Source organism: Callithrix jacchus, chromosome 1, assembly GCF_049354715.1.
Source record: "Callithrix jacchus isolate 240 chromosome 1, calJac240_pri, whole genome shotgun sequence".
Lineage (NCBI taxonomy): Eukaryota > Metazoa > Chordata > Mammalia > Primates > Cebidae > Callithrix > Callithrix jacchus.
In genome coordinates this window covers 84,443,160-84,464,629 of record NC_133502.1, presented here as the reverse complement: position 1 = coordinate 84,464,629, position 21,470 = coordinate 84,443,160, and the positions used below count along the sequence as shown (strand labels likewise).

At 39.7% G+C, this 21,470-nt stretch overlaps 1 long non-coding RNA gene across 1 annotated transcript; it reads left to right on the top strand.

Annotated features, from left to right (window-relative positions):
* Positions 1–216: 216 nt before the first annotated feature.
* On the top strand, positions 217–21,160 carry LOC100894472 (uncharacterized). The gene is made up of 6 exons (XR_008480819.2): positions 217–472; positions 2,893–3,052; positions 8,531–9,622; positions 13,188–13,277; positions 18,027–18,137; positions 20,171–21,160. It is a non-coding gene; the product is annotated as an uncharacterized LOC100894472 (long non-coding RNA).
* Positions 21,161–21,470: the final 310 nt, after the last annotated feature.

Sequence of the window (21,470 nt, the reverse complement as noted above, 5' to 3'; positions counted from 1 at the left end):
GGGCTTTAACATAAAAATTTTTTGATTGCGGGGGAGACAATTCACATTTGATAGATATCAACCTTGACTTACCTTCCAGATCATGGTGATTTGCCTATAGAATAGCCAGCCCCCTTGGGGGTAAGTTCCAAGACCCACAGTGGATGTCTGAAATGATGCATAATACAGAGCCTGATATATACTATGCTTTTTCTTTCCTTTCCTTTTATGAGACAGAGTCTCATTCTGTCGCCCAGGCCTGAGTGCAGTGGCACAATCTCAGCTTACTAAAACTTCTGCTCCTTGGGTTCAAGCAAATCTCCTGCCTCAGCCTACTGAATAGCTGGGATTACAGGCATATGCTACCATGCCTGGCTAATTTTGTTTTTGTATAGTTAGTAGAGATGAACCTTCATCATGTTAGCCAGGATGTTCTCCATCTCCTGACCTTCTGATCCACCTTCCTTGGCCTCCTAAAGTGCTGGGATTACAGGTATGAGCCACTGTGCCTGGCCTACTATGATTTTTTTCTATGCATACTCACCTATGATAAAGTTTTATTTATAAATGAGAAGCAGTTCTTTTTTATTATTAGTTACTATTGTTAGTTTCTTAGATTCACACCGAAGCTAGCAATAGTAACTAATAATAAAATAGAAAAATTATAAAAATACACTGTATTAAATGTTATGTGAATATTGTCTGTGCCTCTCAAAATAATTTTTTTGTGGGAGAAGTTGCTTTTGTTGAACAGGCTGAGGCTGGAATGCAGTGGTGCTATCTTGACTCACTGAAAACTCTCTTTCTTTTATCTTTATTTGAGACAAGGTCCCACTCTGTTGGCTAGGCTGGAGTGCAGTGGCATGAACAAGACTCATGGCAGCCTTGAACTTCCAGGCTCAAGGGATTCTCTTACCTCGGCTTTGAGTAGCTGAAACCACAGGCACATGCCCACACACCTGGCTAATTTTTAGGTTTTTGTAAAGGCGGGGGTCTTGCCATATTTTCTGGGCAGATCTGGAAATTCTGGACTCCAGTGCTCCGCTGTCCTCACCCTTTCAAAGTGCTGGGATTACAGGCGTGAGTCACTATGCCCTGCTTGTCTCTTTCTTTCCCTCACTCCCTCCCTCCCTCCCTCCCTTCCTCCTTCTTTCTTTCTTATTCTTTCTTTCCTCCCTTCCTCTCTCCCTCCCTCCCTCCCTCTCTCCCTCTTTTCCTTCCTTCCTTCCTTCCTTTTCTTTCTTTAGATGGAGTTTTGCTCTTGTCCAGGCTTTAGTGCAATGGTGCAATCTCAGCTTGAATCCACCTTAGTAGTTGTCTGATTCTTACTGGAGAAGGTTTTATTTTTAGATATTAAAGTTCACACAATTTTGAGCATCTGTGCTATAATATTAAAGCCCTAAATTTGTTCATTGATTTCTTTTTTTGTTTTTGAGATGGAGTTTTGCTCTTGTCCATGAGGCTGGTGTACAATAGTATAATCTCAGCTCACTGCAACCTCTGCCTCCCAGGTTCAAGCAATTCTCCTGCCTCAGCCTCCTGAATAGGACACTTGGCTAATATTTCTGTATTATTAGTAAAGACAGGAATTTATCATGTTGTCTAGGCTGGTCTTGAACTTCTGGCCTCAGGTGATCCACCATTCTTGGCCTCCCAAAGTGCTAGGATTACAGGCATGAACCACCACACCGGGCCTGTACATGGATATTTTAAATGATGTGCTTTGAGCACTCTAAAACAAAAGCAGTCTGCCTAAAATTTACATTTAGGTATTTCTACTATATTACAGATACTGCTTTTGGGGAGCTATAGTTTAATAAGGTTTTTAAAGGTAATAAGACATTTTATAGTCTTGAATATTGTTATTTTCTAGAAAGTTTACTTAAATAAGTGCAAATGCAAAAGACAGGAGTGATAATATGGAAGCACTGGGAAAAAAACTCTGTGGCTAAAAACTCAACCTCAAATACACAAATACTGCAGTGAGCCTAGATTGCACCATTGCCCGCCAGCCTGGGCAGCAGAGTGAGACTCTGTCTCAAAATAAAATAAAATAAAAACAAGAATATGGTAACTGAAAATATCTATATTCTTTCCAAGTGGTCTTTGGAAAACAAAAACAAATCTATCTGCAAACACGTGTAGGTGGGGCAAGAGTGTGCGAAAATGGGACATTAATGAAGACTGATTAATGGAAAATGTGATCTAAAAAGAAGAAAGACAAAAATTCCTTCCACAATTTTGATGAAAGATCTTTTATTTTGTTTTTTTTATCACCGAGGATAATGAGAAATAAAACTGCAAATAAATCAGATAATTTACATTGTTCTACTATTTACACTAACTCCATATGTGTAGAGGTGTAAGGGATTTTTAAAAGAGAAACAAGGTTGAGATTCCTAAATCTGAATTCAGATAGAAGGTGAATCTTCAAAAGAATTGATAATTTTGGGGCCAGGCGCAGTGGCTCACGCCTGTAATCCCAGCACTTTGGGAGCCTGAGGTGGGTGGATCACGAGGTCAACAGATCAAGACCATCCTGGTCAACATGGTGAAACCCCGTCTCTACTAAAAATACAAAAAATTACCTGGGCATGGTGGCGCGTGCCTGTAATCCCAGCTACTCAGGAGGCTGAGGCAGGAGAATTGCCTGAACCCAGGAGGTGGAGGTTAAGGTAAGCCGAGATCTCGCCATTTCACTCCAGCCTGGGTAACAGGAGCGAAACTCCGTCTCAAAAAAAAAAAAAAAAAAATTGATAATTTTGGAAAATAATTTTTAAAAAAGGCATGACAGTCAGTGATTATCTAGTTACATAAATTGTTGTCAGAGGTTGTGAGGGCTTTACTATAGAAACTATAGGAAGAATCACGAATCCTCAGTGCTGAGGTTTTGTTTGTCTTCTTTCTTAATAGGTGAACATTATAGCACTGATTGCCAAGGGAGACACAGTTTCTAAAAAAGATTTCCAGATGTTTAAAAGCAAGACAACGAGTGAGTTGATTAGCAATGGCATCCAGATATATCAGTTCCCAACAGATGAACAAACTACTGTTCAAGTGAACTCCAATTAATGTAAGCTTCAGTAACAGTATCTGACAGATGGTATAGATGAGTTTTAACTAGAATCCAGTATGAAAGAAGTTTTATTTTTTTTTATTTTAAAAAACTTTTGCTGAGAATCGACACTTTGTATACAGATTTATTTAGATTAAATTTATGCACCATGTTTTTTAAGGATATTGGCCTATAATTTTCTTCTCAGAAGTATATTTCCTTGCTTTGATATCAAGGGGAAGCTGGCTTCATAAAACGACTCTGACAGTGTTACCTCTTTTTTCAATTTTTTCAAAAATTTTGAGGATGTTTTATATTAAATTTTCTTTGAATGTTTGGTAGAATTTTGCCTATGAAGTAATCTGGTCCTAGGCTGTATTTTGGAGTTTTGAAAAATTACTTCTTCAGGTCCTCTATTTGTTATTGGTCTCCTTAAGCTCTCCATTTATTCTTCATTCAATCTTGGTAGGTTATATGTTTCTACTAATTTTCTCATTTCTTTTAAGTTGTCAAATTTGTTGGTGTATACCTGTTCTTAATAGTTTCTTGTAATTCTGCTTATTTCTGTAAGACCAGTTGTAATGTTGTCTCTTTCATTTCTTATATTAGTAACATATTCTCTTTTTCTGTTGTTAGTCTAGGTAAGGGCTTTGATTTTGATTTCTTTTCAAAATCAACTCTTAGCTGCATTGATTAAATTTTGTTTTGTTTTGAGACAGTCTTACTTCGTCACCCAGGCTGGAGTGCAGTGGAAAGATCTTGGCTCACTGCAACCTCTGTCTTCCAGGTTCAAGCAATTCTCCTGCCTCAAGCTCCCAAGTAGCTGGGATTACAGGTGCTGTCCACCACACCCAGCTAATTTTTGTATTTTTAGTAGAAACAGGGTTTCACCATGTTGGTCAGGCTGGTCTCAAACTCCTGACCTCAAGACATCCACCTGCCTTGGATTCCCAAAGTGCTCGTATTGCAGGCATGAGCCACTGTGCCCAGCCAATTAAATGTTTTTTATTCTGTATTTCATTTATTTATTCTCTAATCTCTGTTATTTCTTTCCTTATGCTAATTATTGGTTTAGTTCCCCCCCACCTTCATTTTTTAAGGTATAAAGTTAGGTTGTTTATTTGATATTTTTGTTTGTTTGTTTGTTCTTTGAGGTGGAATCTTCCTTTGTCCACAAGGCTGGAGTGCAGTGTTGTGATCTTGGCTCACTGCAACTTCGACCTCCTGGGTTGAAGCAATTCTTCTGTCTCAGTCTCAGTCTCAGTTCAGAATAGCTGGGACTACAAGCATGTGCCATCCCACTTGGCTAATTTTTTATATTTTTAGTAGGAATGGGGTTTTGCCATGTTAGCCAGGCAGGCTGGTCTTGAACTCCCAACCTCAAGCAATCTGCCCACCTCAGTTTTCCAAAGTGCTGGATTACAGGCATGAGCCATCACACCTGGCAGAATTTTTTTTCAAGATGTATGTGTTTACTACTATAAACTTCCTCTGTTTTTTATTTTAGATTCAGAGCGTGTATGTACACATTTTTTAAATAAATATATTGCATACTGGTGAGGTTTGGCTTCTAGTGAACCTGTCCCTGAAACAGTAAACATTGTGCTCAACAAATTTTTTTTTGAGACATGTTCTTGCTCTGTCACCTAGCTGTTGTGCTGTGGCATGATCAAAACTCACTACCAATAGGCAATTTTTTGACCATCAACCTCCTCCCAATCTCTCCTTTCGGAGTCCCACTATCTATTGTTCCCATCTTTATGTTCTGTTGTACTCATTGTTTAGCTCTTGCTTGTAAGTGAGAATGTGTGGTATTTGATTTTCTGTTTCTGAGTTATTTCACTTAGGATAATGGCCCCCAGATCCATCCATGCTACTGAATAGAGCATGGTTTCATTTTTTTATGGCTGCATAGTATTCCATGGTGTACATACACCACATGTGAAAATCCAATTCACTGTTAATTGACATTTAGGTTAATTCCATGACTTTACTATTGTGAGTAGGAATGTAAGACACATATGAGTGAAAGTGACTTTTTTATATAATTATTTATTTTTTCTTTCAGGTAGATGCCTAGTAGTTTTATGGTTGGGTCAAATACTAGCTCTATTTTTAATGCTTTGAGAAATCTCTGTATTGTTTTTCATAGCAGTTGTGCTCCCTCACCTTCTCACCACCAGTGTATAGGCATTCATTTTTCTCTCCATTCTCAAAAACATTTGTTGTATTTGTAGTACTAGCCATTCTGTGTAAGATGATATCTTATGGTGGTTTGTTTGTTTGTTTGTTTTTGAGATGGAGTCTCATTCTCTCCCTCAGGCTGGAGTGCAGTGGTATGATGGGTTTGCTCACTGGATTCAAGTAATTCTCTGAACCCAATCTCTGCCTCCTGGGTTCAAGTGATTCTCCTCCCTCAGCCTCCTGAGTAGCTAGGATTACAGGTGCCCACCACCACATCCAGCTAATTTTTCTATTTTTACTGTATTGGTCAGGCTGGTTTTGAACTCCTGATCTCAGATAATCCACTCACCTCAGCCTCCCAAAGTTACAGGTGTGAGCCACAAAGAGACAAAGAAGAAGAAAGAAAGAAAAGAAAAAGAAAGAAAGAAGAAAGAAAGAAAGAAAGAAAGAAAGAAAGAAAGAAAGAAAGAAAGGAAGGAAAGAGAGAGAGAGAGAGAGAAGGAGGGAGGGAGGGAACAATTCAGTCTGGGCATGGTAGTTCATGCCTATAATCGCAGCACTTTGGGAAGCTAAGGCAGGAGGACTGTTGGGGCTCAGAAGTTTGAGATCAGCCTGAGCAATGGAAGAAGATCCTGTCTCTACAAAAATAAAAACAAAACGAACAATTGAGTGGCATTTAGTACATTCACAATGTTGCGTGACTACCTCTTTTCTTCTACTTCCAAATTATTTCCATCACCCCCAAAACAAAAACACCCGCCCTCTTTTTTTTGAGATAAATTCTTGCTCTGTTGCCCAGGCTGGAGTGCAATGGCATGATCTTGGCTCACTGTAACCTCCCCCTCCAGGGTTCAACTGATTCTCCCACCTCAGCTTCCCAAGTATCTGGGATTACAGACAGCCATTATCATGCTCGGCTAATTTTTGTATTTTTTGTATAGATGGGGTTTCACCATGTTGGTCAGGCTGGTCTCGAACTCTTGACTTTGTGATCCACCAGGCTCAGCCTCCCAAAGTGCTGGGATTACAGGCATGAGTCACTGCACCCGGCCGACCCTGTGCCTGTTAAGCAGTTTCTCCTAACTCTCCCCTTCTGCAGTACCTGACAACCAGTAATCTGCCCTCCATCTCTATGACTGTATCTATTCTGGACATTTAATGTAAAGAATCATAAAATATGTGGCTGGGCACAGTGGCTTACAACTATCATCTCAATACTTTGGGAGGCCGAGACAGGCAGATCACTTGATGTCAGGAGTTCAAAACCAGCCTGGCTAACATGGTGACACCCCATATCTACTAAATATACAAAAATTATCTGGGCATGGTGGCATGTGCCTGTAGTCCCAGCTATTCAGGAGGCTGAGGCAGTAGAATTGCTTATACCTGGAAGGTGGAAGTTGCAATGAGATGAGTTCGCATGACTGCACTACAGCCTGGGTGACAGAGTGAGACTCTATCTCAAACAACAACAAAACATTTTGTGTGATGCTTTCTTCTGATACACAGTCTCGGTCTGTTGTTCAGGCTGTAGTACAGTGGTGTGACCTCAGCTCATTGCAACCTCTGCTGTCTGGGTTTAAGCATGTCTCACAGCCTCCCTAGAAGGTGGGATTACAGGTGCCTCCCACCATGCCTGGCTATTTTGTTTTCTTTTTAATGGAGATAGGGTTTCTCCATTTTGGCCAGGCCAGTCTTGAAATTCTGACCTCAAGTCAGAATTCACCCTCCTTGGCTTCCCAAAGTCTGAGATTACAGACATGAGCCACCGCACCTGGCCAAGAATCATACAGTATGTGGCCTGTTGTGTCAGGAGTTTTTCCGCTATACATAATAATGTTTTCAAGGGTCATCCAGGCATATATGATGCATCAGCACTCTTTTTTGTTACAGCTGAGTAATGTTCCACTGCATGGAGAGACCACAACTTGTTTATTCATTCATCAATCCATGGACATTTGGGTTGTTTTCACCTTTTCCTACTATGAACACTGCCGCTGTGAACATGGGTGTACCTGTATTTGAGTTGGCTCCAGTTTTTTAATTTGTGTTTTGAGACAGAGAGTTTCATTCTTGCTGCCCAGGCTGGAGTGCAATAGTTTAATCATGGCTCACCGCAACCTTCGCCTCCCAAGTTCAAGGGATTCTCCTGCCTTAGTCTCCTAAGTAGCTGGGATTTGCCACCATGCCCAGTTAATTTTGTACTATTAGGAGAGATGGGGTTTCTCTATATTGGTCAGGCTGCTCTCGAACTTCTGACCTCAGGAGATTCATCCACCTTGGCCTCTTAAAGTGCTGGGGTTACAGGTATTAGTCATCATGCCCAGCAATATTTTGTTTTTTGAGACAGAGCCTCGCTAAGATGCCTAGGCTGGAGTGCAGTGATGTAATCTCAGCTCACTGCAACCACCATCTTCTGGGTTCAAGTGACTTTCCCATCTCAGTCTCCTGAGTAGCTGGGATTATAGGCACCGGCCATCATACCTGACTAATTTTTGTGTTTTAGTAGAGACAGAGTTTCACCATGTTGACTGGGCTTGTCTTGAACAACTGACCTCAGGTGATCTGCCTGCCTCAGCCTCCCAAAATGTTGGGTTTGCAGGTGTGCGCCACCACGACTGGCCTTTTTTTGGAGACAGAGTCTCGCTTCATCACCCAGGCTGTAGTGCAATGGCGCAATCTTGGCTCACTGCAAACTCCACCTCCCAGGTTCAAGCAATTCTTCTGCCTCATCCCCCCCGGTAGCTGGGATTACAAGCATGTGACCCCACACCTGGCTAATTTTTGTATTTTTAATAGAGAAAGATTTCACACACTTGACCAGGCTGGTTTCAATCCCCTGATCTCAAGTGATTCACCCGCCTTGGCTTCCCAAACTGCTGGGATCACAGGCCAGAGCCACTGCACCTGGCTGAGTCGGCTTGATTTTCACTGATGATAGAATCAACTTTCCATGTACTCAACAAATATTTGTTGAATTAGTTAAGAACTGCTGCATCAAATGCAAATATCACAAATGTTTTGCTTTCGTGGTTAAAAGTCACAGAATCTTAAGAATGTCTGTGGTTGAAGTTTATAAATGATCTTGTTCATCCCCCTCACCTTGAAATTGCCTACACTCAAAGTACTAGTCTATTTAGATGGCCCTAAATACAGTTTACATCATGGTGTGTGGTGTGCTATCGCTATTGTTATTTGTTAACTGAATGTGTACAATGCAGACTTTGTAAGGTAATACATATAGGGTTTTTTGTTTGTTTGTTTGTTTGTTTGTTATTTTGTTTAGCGAGAGTTTCTTGCTGTTTCTCCTAGGCTGCAATGCAATGATGCAATCTTGGCTCACTGCAACCTCTGCCTCCCAGGTTCAAGCAATCCTCCTGCCTCAGCCTCCTGAGTAGCTGGGATTACAAGCGTGACACCACACCTGGCTAATTTTTGTATTTTTAATAGAGAAAGGGTTTCACCATGTTAGTCAGGCTTGTCTTGAACCCCTGACCTCAGGTGATCTATCTGCCTTGGAATCCCAAACTGCTGGGATTACAGGCATGTGCCACTGTGCCCGGCAATTAATTTTTGTGTGTGTTGTAAGAACACTTAAAATCTACTCTCTCACCAATTTTCAAGTATATAATGTTACTAACTGTGGTCACCATCATGTGTAGTAAGGAGTTAAATTTGTAATTGTGACCTATCTACTATGGTTTAGGAACTTAAAAAAAAAAAAAAAGAAAAAAAAATAACACCTTTCATTTTTTGCCTTTTTAAAAAATAAAATGTATAGTAATAGAGATGGGTCTCACTAAGTTTCCCAGGCTAGCTTTGAACTCCTGAGGTCAAGTGATCTTGGCCCACGGCCATACACCACACAACGAGGCTGGCGATGTCGCAGTAGATGGGCTCCCGCTCCATCTCGGTGATCACCAGGCCCGTGTGCACAGGAAGCTTCTTCAGGAAACGGCCCTCCACGTGCCAGCAGCGGGTGGTGGGCGGTGGCCAGGCACAACCCCCCACGCCAGTGGCGATGTTGAAGGCGGTTCCTGCCTATTGCCAGGGGCTTGCAGAGCTTAAAGCCAAGCAGCGCTAGGACCGCGGCAGAGGCAGCGCGGCAGCTGCGCCGCCAGATCCAGTTGCTGGTGTGGAACCGAGAGCGGAGCTGGGAGGTGAGCTGAGCCTGTGGTGCAGACAGAGCAGCGCCGGCAGCACCCACCACACCAGTTTGTCCAGTCCCATTGTACTCCTGGGCCGCTGGAGCACCCTCTTTCTCTCCCGCCCACTACCGCGACCTGATGGCTTTTATCCATCCCTGCGGCCTGCGCGGGCCATCGCTCAGCAATAAGTACACAGGAAGAGCGGCATTTGCAGGTGTCAAGATAACCACATCATCACTGCTGTTGGCTCTCACAGGTAAAGTCGGTTTTAAGCATTCCGTGTGATATACAAAAGTAAGGACAGTCCCTCTCCAGTGGACGAATATTTTAATTTCTTTGAAGAAGAAAGAATGAGCAGATGACTTGGGGGAAGTCATAGGAATCACAAAAAGAATTGCCCACCTTTTTTACAACTGAGTTACTTTTAGAAGAGTTTAAGAGTAGTGATTTTTACAATAGTTTAAAATGCACTAGACACACAGATACACACAAAATCTAATTCACACCACAAAAACATGAGCTTCCTCCCATATTTCAACTACTTCCAATCTAAAGTATCTTGACCAGGAGAGGATAAGTTTATGTATTTGGTGAATCCTGTTGGACTAAGGGCTTCATTGGTAATTGCTCGGGAACATGTTTACTTGTTCTTTTTACTGCTCCCTGAAATATCAGATTAAGAAATTTCAAGCAGGTCCAGCTGAAAGCATAGCAAAATGTGGCACCTCATAAAACTGAAACTTCAGAATGTTAAGAAGAAGTAGAGAATGCTGGATTTCTCACGAGGCCACCAGCTCACTCATTTGGGGCCACTCAGGTTTTGACTAGATCCAGAGCATGGGTATCATCCATGTTGTGTGGCATCCAGAAAAACAAAAGTCACCTTTTATCGAAGAAATAAGAGCTATTTAAATATTATAGCTAAAAAAAAGGAAGTGTCACTTGACTTCTGAAGTGGCTGAATATTTGAACTGTATTTTAGCTAAGAAGGTAATATCAAAGACAAAGGTTCTGTTACCATCCATAGAGAATTTATGATCCAGCATTATTCCCTAAAATTCCATCCCAAGACGATGTTCCTGTACAATTTCCACAGTGCATTGAGAGTAATCTTCCGAACTGCAAACTTGATTTTATAACTATCCAGATTACAATTATTTTCCTTTTTATAAAATTATACTTTAAGTTCTGGAATACATGTGCAGAACGTGCAGGTTTGTTACATGGTATACGTGTGCCATGGTGGTTTCCTGCACTCCTCAACCCATCACTACCTTAGGTATTTCTCCTAATGCTATCCCTTCTCTAGCACCCCACCATGCTACAAAGCCTGACTTTTAAACTTTACAGAGATTTTTAGAAAACTGGCTCTTATCTGTTCAACCTTATCTTCTACAGCTCCTCTCTGTACATCCTGAGCTCTAACCACACCAACTTTAAGTCTCCAGAATCTAGGATTCTAGCATGTTCCCTTACACAGCTGTTCTTACATAATTGTTCTCTCTGAGGAACATGCTCTCTCTTCTGCTTTTCTGGAAAATTACTATTCATTCAAGACAGACTTATCTCTTTGAAGCCCTTTCTGCCATCATTCTCACTTTTACCTTAAGACCGTGCAGACTCAGAAACTACTATATGCAATTCTATAAAGTATAGAGTGTTTTGAACAATATTGACTTCGCTGTTTTGACTTTGAGGGTATTTTGACCCCAGTGGAATAACCTTGATATTTAATTCTGAAGGGACAAAGCACATGGGTATACATTCAACTCACCCATATCTCCAGGACTGTTCTCCAATCCCTCCACAGGAAAACAAGCTGCTTGAATGAGATGTGGCTTTACTCACTGTATTAGTCTGCTAAGGGAGCCATAAGAAAATACAACAACTGGATGACTTAAACAAGAGAAATTTACTTTCTCACAGTTCTGGAGGCTAGGCAGACATGTTCAAGGTTCCAAATGATTCACTTCCTTCTTGTTTCCATGTCTTTGTATGTCATCATATGTCTTTCCTTACTATGTGTGTGTGGTGGAGTGGGGAGTAGATACCACTCTTCGATATTTCCCCTTAAAAAGACACTAATTCTGCCAAATTAGAATCTACCCTTATGGCCTCACTTAGTCTTATTTTACATTTTTAGGGTTCTCATTTTTAAATACACCCTCACTGGGAGTTAGGCCTTCAACACATGAATTTTGAGGGAACACAAACCTTCAGTTCATAACAACCACTTTATGTTCTCAAAATCTAAAAGGTGCTTGTAGTGACTGTAAACATTTGTGTTATGATGGAATGCTATTCCACATGAAGAAAGAGTAAAGAAAACTATTAATCAAAAGTACCCATTTCATGTGCACCACGTGCAAATATCTGTTGTAAAACATGTCAGCATTATTGAGGAATCCATAATAAAATAATTTAATTGGAATTCAAACATGAAGAAGTACCAAATAAGTGTTTCTAATAGTAAGCAACTATAGGATAGAGCAAAGGGTATTAAATTTGGAGTCAGTAAACATGGGTTCAAACTCCAGCTGCAACACTTACTATCTACATGAACTTAAGCAAGTTGTTAAACATTTGTAAGCTTCAACTCCCTTGCCTATAACACAGTTGCAGAATGCCTAACTGAGAAATCAAGCAAGATAAAATGTGTATATTCACTTTGGAAATGCTAACACTGCATATACGAAGAGTGTGACCAAGCCCTCATAGGTGACTTCTTTGACAGGATCCTTGATCTCTTATCTGTTCTCAAATAAAAAAGGTGGCTTTTCTGCCAGGGATTCCCTCCCTATACAGCAGGTCTTACTGCATTAACCACATCTGTACATGCCCAGTTATCATTCTCAAAACTCAATATTTTGTGCTGGTGCCCCATTAGAAAAAGATGTGTTCTTGGTTACTTTTTATATTTTTTGTTTTGCATGGAAGAGAACCAGCATACTTTAATTCTGAATTATAAAGGAGTTGTGGTAAAAGCAGAATAAAAAATTCTGTACAACAAAATGCCATGTGAGTTACTTGCAGGCTCTATGCACTCTTGCCAGAGCACTCAAGCATTAAAAATGTTAAGGATAAGGCTGACCTGACCAAGAGTAAGTTAAACATGGAGGACACCGCACAGCAAGCATTCTCATTAAAGATCCATGAAATATATCATCATGTGCTATCAGCAAATAGGGAATTGTCAACAATGAAATAGTCTCTTAGGAGTCAGAATCAGGAGAAGAAATTGACCTTGACCAAATGCTAGTTATTGCTTCACCTTCCAATCAGTAACTATCAGATCACATTCCTAAATCTTAAGTAGATGTGTGATATTTGCAGAGTTTGTGGCAGCAAATGGAGTCCAGGTGGAGCTGCACAGAAAAAAACAAGAAAAATGGCTGCTCACCAGAAACAAGAGAGGAGCATGGGAGGACAGATTCAGACACCCCAGGCTCCCAAACCCCCTGTTGTGAAGTAGGTTTTGTGTGTGTGTGTGTGCACACACCACATGAGCACGTTATTTATTTATCTTTAATAGTCTCACTATATACTGAACTGACAATGCTCCTTATTTTTATTATGTGATGAAGAAAAGAATTGAGGGGTGGAAAGAAAAGAGCCATGAGAGACATTGCTTTGATTCATTCAAAGCTAGGCTTCAGGATTAGCTTTGTATTTATTTAATATATCAAAAATCAACAAAACTTCACTGCTAAAGAAATAGACACTCAAAACTTAAATTGAAAATGTAATTCTGAAGCATCATGGACTGACAAATATAGCATGTAAAACACATTATTTTCTTTCCTTTTCTTACAAATTCAAAGGTGGCAATGCATTATGAAAAATGATCTGCTTGAGCTACTAATGAAGTACCAAAGCAAAAGCATGAAGGGGCACTGCCAGCTTAAGGAAAAGTAAGTTGCTTGTTTATTCACGGAGTGGTCAGCCCCTGTTTTACAAATCTCCTAAACATCTGGCTCCTTGCTCTTCACACAGGAGTTCACACAGGCAGAGACATTTATTTTTTCTTCCTAGTCACATATCTTTTAAGAGTCATAATTTGGGATGAGCAAAAAGCTCGGCAGGAGGTGGGAATGAATTAAAAACCATAAAATTGATGCGATCACTCTGATTGACATACCGGCAGTGCAGCATGCATTTCCTGATTGTCGGGAGTGAAAGGTGTTCACATTTTGTAATAATACCTAGTAATGTTTTGGAAAGACAAACTGCTTTCTGATTACATTTTATCAGGATGGATTTTTTCCCCCTTTCTGTCTGCACTGAAGTTGGAAGCTAGAGTGTACATTACAACCCTATATAAAGGATGACCTAGATATTTAATAACTTCATGCATTCCAGTCCACTACCTGGACCTCCCCAAGTCTCCGATGCTATATTCTAGTATGCCTGAAACCGCCATCACACCTTAGGACTCATTCAGGGAAGTATCCAGGGAGCTAGATGCCTAGGAATGACATAATAAACTTCAGAGAATGCGTATCCTTTGCTCTTTATAGCTGTATAATCACAGAATTGGCCAAACCTCTACCTCTTAGAGGCCTATCTAACCATTAACATTTTGTGCAGCATAGTAAAGAGAATCTTGTACATAGGAATCAGGAGGCTCTAGCTACTATGTGACTAACCATCTCTAGCTGACTCCCTCTAGCTACTATGTGACTAATCATCTAAGCAAGCCAGCCATTTAAGCTTCTACACCTCAATGTCATCACATTTAAAATAGATTCTTCAATTTGCCTTGACTTCTTGAGGGGTTGTTGAAAAATAAAAGCAAAATTATACCTTTATAACTTGCATGCATCCTTTGTCATGTAGATCACAAATATGATTATATATTTGTTAAATAATTTGGAGAATATTTAAAATCATCTATTCTGGGGCAATAATTTGGCAAAAGGATGAGGAAGAATCAAAGAGGTATTCAATTCTATGTGACAGGTAAAATCAGAAGAAAATTAAATGTAGTTACAGCCATTCAAGAATTATTCTTCCGGTAAGTTTTAGCCAAAGATGCATGCCTCAACTTACTGCCCTGTTATTACTATTTATAACCCTATGGAGTATCAATTGTAGATGTTGACTACTAGCTTTTCAAACATTAAAATATTATTTTGGGGAAACAAAGAATAAAGGGAAAAGATTAAATAAATCTGAAAACTTTAGGAGGAAGATAGAATAGGAGTGTTTGTATTAAATGTTCTAATGACATATTTTTGCATTTTCATTTTCAACTCTCAGAATTCTGTTCTTTCCACAGAAGATTTCAAGAAAATAAATGTAAAATTAGTGCATAATCATTGTCTAACAATACCAAGTTTCAAGTGTGGGCACTACAGCCTCAAAAACCCTTTGTCTCAGGAATTATAAACACAGACTTCCATCATTTGGGAAGCCTATGAAAAATTGACCCAAATGAAAAAGGGGAAATGTTTTGTAGACCCCGCTTTTGTGAAAATACTGTTGCAAAGGAATCAAAGTGCTTTTGAATACAACTTATTGCTGTTGTTTTTACTAAATCAAATAAAGGCTTTAAGCAAAATCAGGTTTCAAGCCTTCTGCTTATGATTGCACTTTGTAAGACTTGACAATGCTGAATTCTGTGTAATTTTTTAAAAATTATGTTTGTTAACAAGAAAAGGCATTTCTCCCAATTCTTCAAAGTGACCTCTAATAAAATCTGCTCATTGATGCCCATGCTTACAGATACAGCACAAAGGAAGTTCAGCAAAGTCACTCTGCTGCACCCAATTGATCCTTGCTGAAAGTTGCAGAAGTTGTATGGAAACATACTCAGGATTTGAGGGTATTTAAGCCATGGCCTGACTTAATTTTATATTCACTCAAAGTGAAGCTAAAAACAGGATGCATGGATCATGTCCTCATAACCTTCAAGTGGCAGCCCGCAGACAGCTGTCTGTTTCTTGAGTTAGATTGACAAGAACTGGAAAGAAAGTATTAGCAAAAGTGGTCTTGAATGCTATCAGCTGAAATCTACCTAAATCCCCCAGCAAAATATAACCTGAAAGTAATAAGAGGTTCACCTCTTGGTTCTAGTCATTGAGAACTTGAAGGTTAGGTTAAGCAATATCCATCCCTCTACTTGTTAAATTACCCAAATGTGGCTATAAAAAATAACGTTAAGTATTCAGGCCAGAAGTATTTATAGAAGGATATTATTTACATGGCTATGTACCTCATGGCAAGCCTCACAGAAAAATATAGGTACAAGTATGCATAAATCATATTTATATACTTTCTATAAAATTAGACTGGAATTAATTAAATGGAAGAAAAGGCAACGACAGCATTGTTTGGAGAATAGCTTGTTCCAACTTCTGATGATAAGTTGCTTCCCAAAGAAGGAGCCACCTACAGCTTAGAAGACAGATGAGAAGATCATCATCACAGATTTGCTGTGAACAACTCTGCTAAGCTCTGTCGCTGCCAGACTCAAGGCCACACATACCCTTCCAAGATGCCTAAAGAAAATTCTCAGAGAGACTCCTCCCTTCTTGCTTCAGATTTGGCAAGGGCAGAGTGTGGTCTTATCTTTGAAAAACTTGGAACCTGTCTGTAGAGCTGGGAACTACTCTCAATAGCAAAGTTGTCAGCATCCTCATCATCACACCTACAATGTACTCAGCACTCACTATGTGCTAGGCACAAAAAGCTTTGCATTATCTCATCCTCTCTTCACATTTATCGTATGAAGCAAATGCTGTAATTGTCCACATTTCATGAAAGAAGAAACTGACACCAAAATTTGCCCATTGTTATAGCGATGGTGACAGTTGGCACCTGAATTCAGACAACCACACTCTTCTAGAATCTTCACCTGCAACCATCAGAGTAGCTTAATCAGCTGCAAACAGCCTGTAGATTTGCCTTTTTTTTTGTTTTTGAGACAGAGTCTTACTCTATCCAGGCTGGAGTGCAGTGGTGCAATCCCAGCTCACTGCAGCTTGCATTTTCTGGTTTAAAGCAATTCTCCTGCCTCAGCCTCCTGAGTAACTGGGACTACAGGCATGCACCACCGTGCCCAGCTAACTTTTTGTATTTTTAGTAGAGATGGGGTTTCACCATGTTGGCCAGGATGGTCTCAATCTCTTGACCTCGTGATCCGCCTGCCTCGGCCACCCAAAGTGCTGGAATTACAGGTGTGAGCCACCACTCTCAGCCAGATTTGACTTTTTAAAATCCACTTCCACTTAGAAATCTCTTCTCATTCATTTCTTAATTATATAATACACACACACACACACACACACACACACACACACACGTATTTACCCCCTACAGAGTGCAAGAAACTGGGTTAAGTACTGGGAAGTAAGCAATAAACAATACATATTCTCTACCCATGTGGAGCATACATTCTATAGTATATTCCACATAACATAACCTCATTTTTTCTCACTAGTCCTATGTTCTTTACTGCTCCTATTATCCGACAGTTTCCAGGATAGCTTTCAGTAGCTGGGCAAAATGTTGGCACTGCCACAATTCCTATGAAGTTAGGAAGTAACAACTTGGCCCCCTCCCTCCTGATGTCTGCCTCTCTTCCCAGTTTCTTGGTCTTCATGTCTATCATTATTCAGGTACCCCCCTGTCTTCTGGTTGTCTGTAGTCACCCATTACTGTATCCCTCTTCCTCACCCATGCCAAACCAGACCTGCCCTCAACTCTGATGCCTCATGTGTCTCTACTTTTGTCCTTCATTCTTTCCACATCCAAGCCTCAGGGTGAATCTGAGCTCCGTTTTTCACCTTAGAGAGCAGGCCTGGCCTGTTGTGGGAAATGACCAATGAGAAATTTTTACATGTTACACCAGGAAAGATCTGTTTCTAGTAAGTCACAAATTGTATTTTCTCAGAATTACTTCTAAGGGTTTCCTTTTAGAATCCTTCTCTCATGTGGTAGTCATATTCTATAGAACTTATTGCAGGTACATATGGACTAAACATGTTCCTAGGGGCTGCTAAGTGATGTTAAGCAGTGGGTTACATGCTTTGAATTCCAAGTAACCAAACTACAAGTGACCTTCTGGTGAAGTCGTCCTCAGTAACGTATTCCTGTCTTCACTATTACTATCGATAAACAGTGGAAAGGAGTGAAAAATAAGTTAAAAATATATTAGACTTTAGCATTAGAGTGATAGGAACACATAGTAATAAATGCAATGTAGAAAAATAAATATTTTAAATTAACGGATGGCAGTGGTGGACATTGCCCACATTTGGCAACTTCTACAACATTTGAAATAAGACAAACGTTTCCAACATAAGGGATTCTCAGGTCAAAAGAGAAACCCTGAATGTAAAGGAGATTCTAGAACCTCCTCAACATAACCCTGATTTTTTCATGAGCTTAGAAGTCTCATGAAGGTAAAGAATACATCTAATGTTGCTTAATATTATAGCAGCAACACTTAGCACAAGGCCCGAGACCTAGTCAGCACTTAATAAATGATTACTGAATGAAGAAATATCATCCTGTAGTTAATCTCCAGCTCTCCCAGAATTAGTGGAGTCCTTTCTTGACCAGCAATCCTTACACGAGACTGGATTTTCACATTTATACTTTTCCCTCAGGAATCAATCTCGGCCTACGTTGCCTTTTTTTGTTTTGTTTTGTTCTAGGACTGTTGAAATGAGAGTCTTTAAGGCCAACATCAAAAATCGTATCTGTTATGATTCCCTTGGAATGGGACCTGTGTGTGAGTGAGATGCTGGTGCCTGCGGCATTTCAGGGTGAGTAGATGGATATCTGTCTCTCCCTTGGGCTTACAGAGCCCTGGGCTTTGCTTGGGGATTGGGAAAGTGCTTCTTGCCTACCCTAGATCCAGGAACTGAGCATGGCCCAGACCATAGTTTGTGATTCCCTTGGGGTTTACCTTTGCACCAAGGATCGAGACAGCAGTCAGTGGGAAGGGGAGGCTGACTTCTGTATCATGCCAGGACCCACCAGATCATTTTGCACTGAAACCCTAAAAATTATGTAGCTTGTCTTGAACCTGAAGAGGGTACCATTGTGTTGTCCCCTGAGCATACATTTTCATCTCTCTGAGTTGTAAAGAAACACCCTAAGGTGAAAGAATTCATCATTCATCTTCTCAGCCTCTGACTTTGCACAGCACTCTCCTCTCAGGAGATGTTACATAAAAGTGTGTTGAACTGACCTGAGAAAGGGAAAACATCATTTTATTTTACACAAAAATACAGATAATCCCATATCCAAATTTACCTGACAGATCAGAAAACAGACTAAATAACACAAATTCTTGTTTATTTTTTTCTGAGACTATCCTTCATCTTATTCAAGAGGAAAAATTTACAAATTGACCACACTGCTCATAAACACTTTTCTTCAGATTAGTAGAAAACCTTTGGAATCTAGACTTATAAGCTCATTCTCAAATATTATCTTCTACAAAGAATTGAGTGCCGTTCAAATGTAATTACAATTAAATTATTCACTCATACTCATCATCTTCCAGCTACTTATTATGTGCAAGATATAACAGTGGGTACCATAAAGAGCCGTTCTTTTTATTTAGTCTTCAACTTGGCTCTGACCCAAACCACTGCAGACAGTTGCCCACCTGAAGGGGCAAATGGGAGCTGAAGTCCAGCCTTCACTCTGTTTGCCAGACCATATACTCTGGCATGAGGTTGGCTGTGTCCACCCAGGAGAAGTGTTATGTTTTTTTGTAATTCTAACAAAGTCATTTATGGGCTAAAGGCTGTTTTGGCCCTGCTCCTCCTTCCACACACATCTCCTAAACTGCACTTGGCCCATCTGTGATTTCTTTTCCCTTTCCAGAATATTGCTGTTCAGTTGAATGTACTTTCTGTTGCACGAAATTGCCAAAGTAGGGGAAAAAGAGCACACCATGTGATTTCCCCAGGGCCAAGACTTCCCCAGGATGGTTCTGACTGAGGGGACACAAAAACAAACACTTTAACACCAACATATATCCTGTCCAAATTCTCTTTTTATAGCACAAGGTAGATGTATTAAATACAGAACAAGTAAAGTGAGAATTGAATGTGAATTATGAAGCAGAATTATAGTCATGATACGTGAACTAAACATGAAAAGAATCAGAACCTCTTATTATTTTTTATTGGCGACATTTTTCCAAATATGTAGTTACTTTTGAAAGATGGCATCTCTTTGAAATCAACTATCAGCTTCTTGCAAACCTTTAAATGTCCCTACACTCCTTAGTCAACTAAGAGTGATTATTTTTATTGCTACATGCCATATATGTTTGTGTTGGAGAACATGACGTTAATTATGATTAAATTGTATAGAATAAAAAATGCCTATTACCTGCAAGAAAAAATAAAATCCAACACAGCTGCAAAAATGTTAGCTAACCTGTAAAAATTTGTGTGGATTTCCTAGAAAACTAGCAATAAAAATTCTGAAATCTATATCAATTCTTATGAGAGTCTTCAAAGGTTTCTCTAAAAGGCAAGACTAGGTCAGTTAGTTTACTATTTCAAATAGATATTGGCTTACCGGTATATGAATCATATTGACATTGTTCATTGGAAATTTTGTGACAACTCTGAGGCCTTACTGGGTAAAGCAAATCATTCTGCTCCTATTACCTCTCTGATCTGTCCTCAAATAGGATTATACCTACGTTTCCAAGGCAGAGAAATCACCAAGGGGTGAATTACATCAGCCCCTGATATGGACTGAATTGTTCCCACCTCACCCCACATTTATATGTTCAAGGCTTAACTTGCTGTGTCACTATATTTGGAGACAGGGCCTTTAAGGAGATGATTAAGGTTGAATGAGGTATGAGAAGGCAAAGAGACACCAGAGTCTTCTGTCTGCCATGTGAGAACACAGTGAGAAGGTGGCCATCTGCAAGCCAGGAACGGATCCCTCTCCAGAACCTGACCAGGCTGGCACCTGACCTCAGACTTCTATTCTCCACAACTGTGAGAAAATAAATTTCCATTGTTTAAACCACCCAGCCTACAGTATTTTGTTATGGCAGCCGAAGCATACAGGCCCTCAAGCAAACTAACTAAAGTAGTATACCTTATTAACATTTTGGTAAATATGTATAAAGAAGAAATGTTTTATAAATTTTTTTATTTTTATAGTTTTATGACTGTGAATAAAAGCATCTTTAAAACTTGAGTCATTTTTATTGATCTGTAATAAACACTCTAAGAAAACTGGTGTTCATGCTATGCAGGCCTAGCTTCAAAAGACTTACTCTTGCCTCCTGCCAATTAGATTATTGCTCTGAAATTTCTCCTGTAACAGAAAATCCCATAACTATCACTCTTCAAGTTCCAACATAAATGCTGCTGCTTCTCTTAAACTTTGCAGATTCCCTGCTCTAGTCTCCCTCTTCTGCACTACCACAGTACTTAATTTAAACATGTCCTTTATTATATCTCACCTTGTAATTACCATGTCTTGTACATATGCCTGCTCCTCCACTAGAGAACACAGATCTTGAGAGCAGGGGCCATGTTATCTTTTTCAGATTTCTCTAATGTCCACTGTGATGTTTTCTCAGTAGTGAGTATATATACTGGTAGATATGTGAAAGAATGAATGAATTACTAAATAAGTGGATGGATAAATGAAGTTATTGATTAATAATTTGTTTATTTATTTACATTTTGTCTCTCGGGTCTTTTTTATCATCCAGGAGAATTGTCTTTCCACCATTATGACTCCCCTTGAGGGCACATGTATGAAACAGAAAGTGTTAATAAAAAACAAAATGAATAAATCTTTAGTTGCAATGCCTCTGATTTTTTAGGCATAGCATTAGTATAAATTATTTAATTCTAATTATTTGCATTTTACTATCTCCATTTTACTGTCAGGAAAACTGAGGCTCTGTGAGGTAAAAATATATCCATACCCACACAGTTGCCAAAAAAGAAAACTACAGTGTGAGCATGATGCTAAAATCCATCCATACCCACACAGTTGCCAAAAAAGAAAACTACAGTGTGAGCATGATGCTAAAATCCAAGCCCGATCTTGTCTTTTCTTCTTGGTGGCATTCTCTTAGCTTTTCCCTCAGCCTTCTGAAG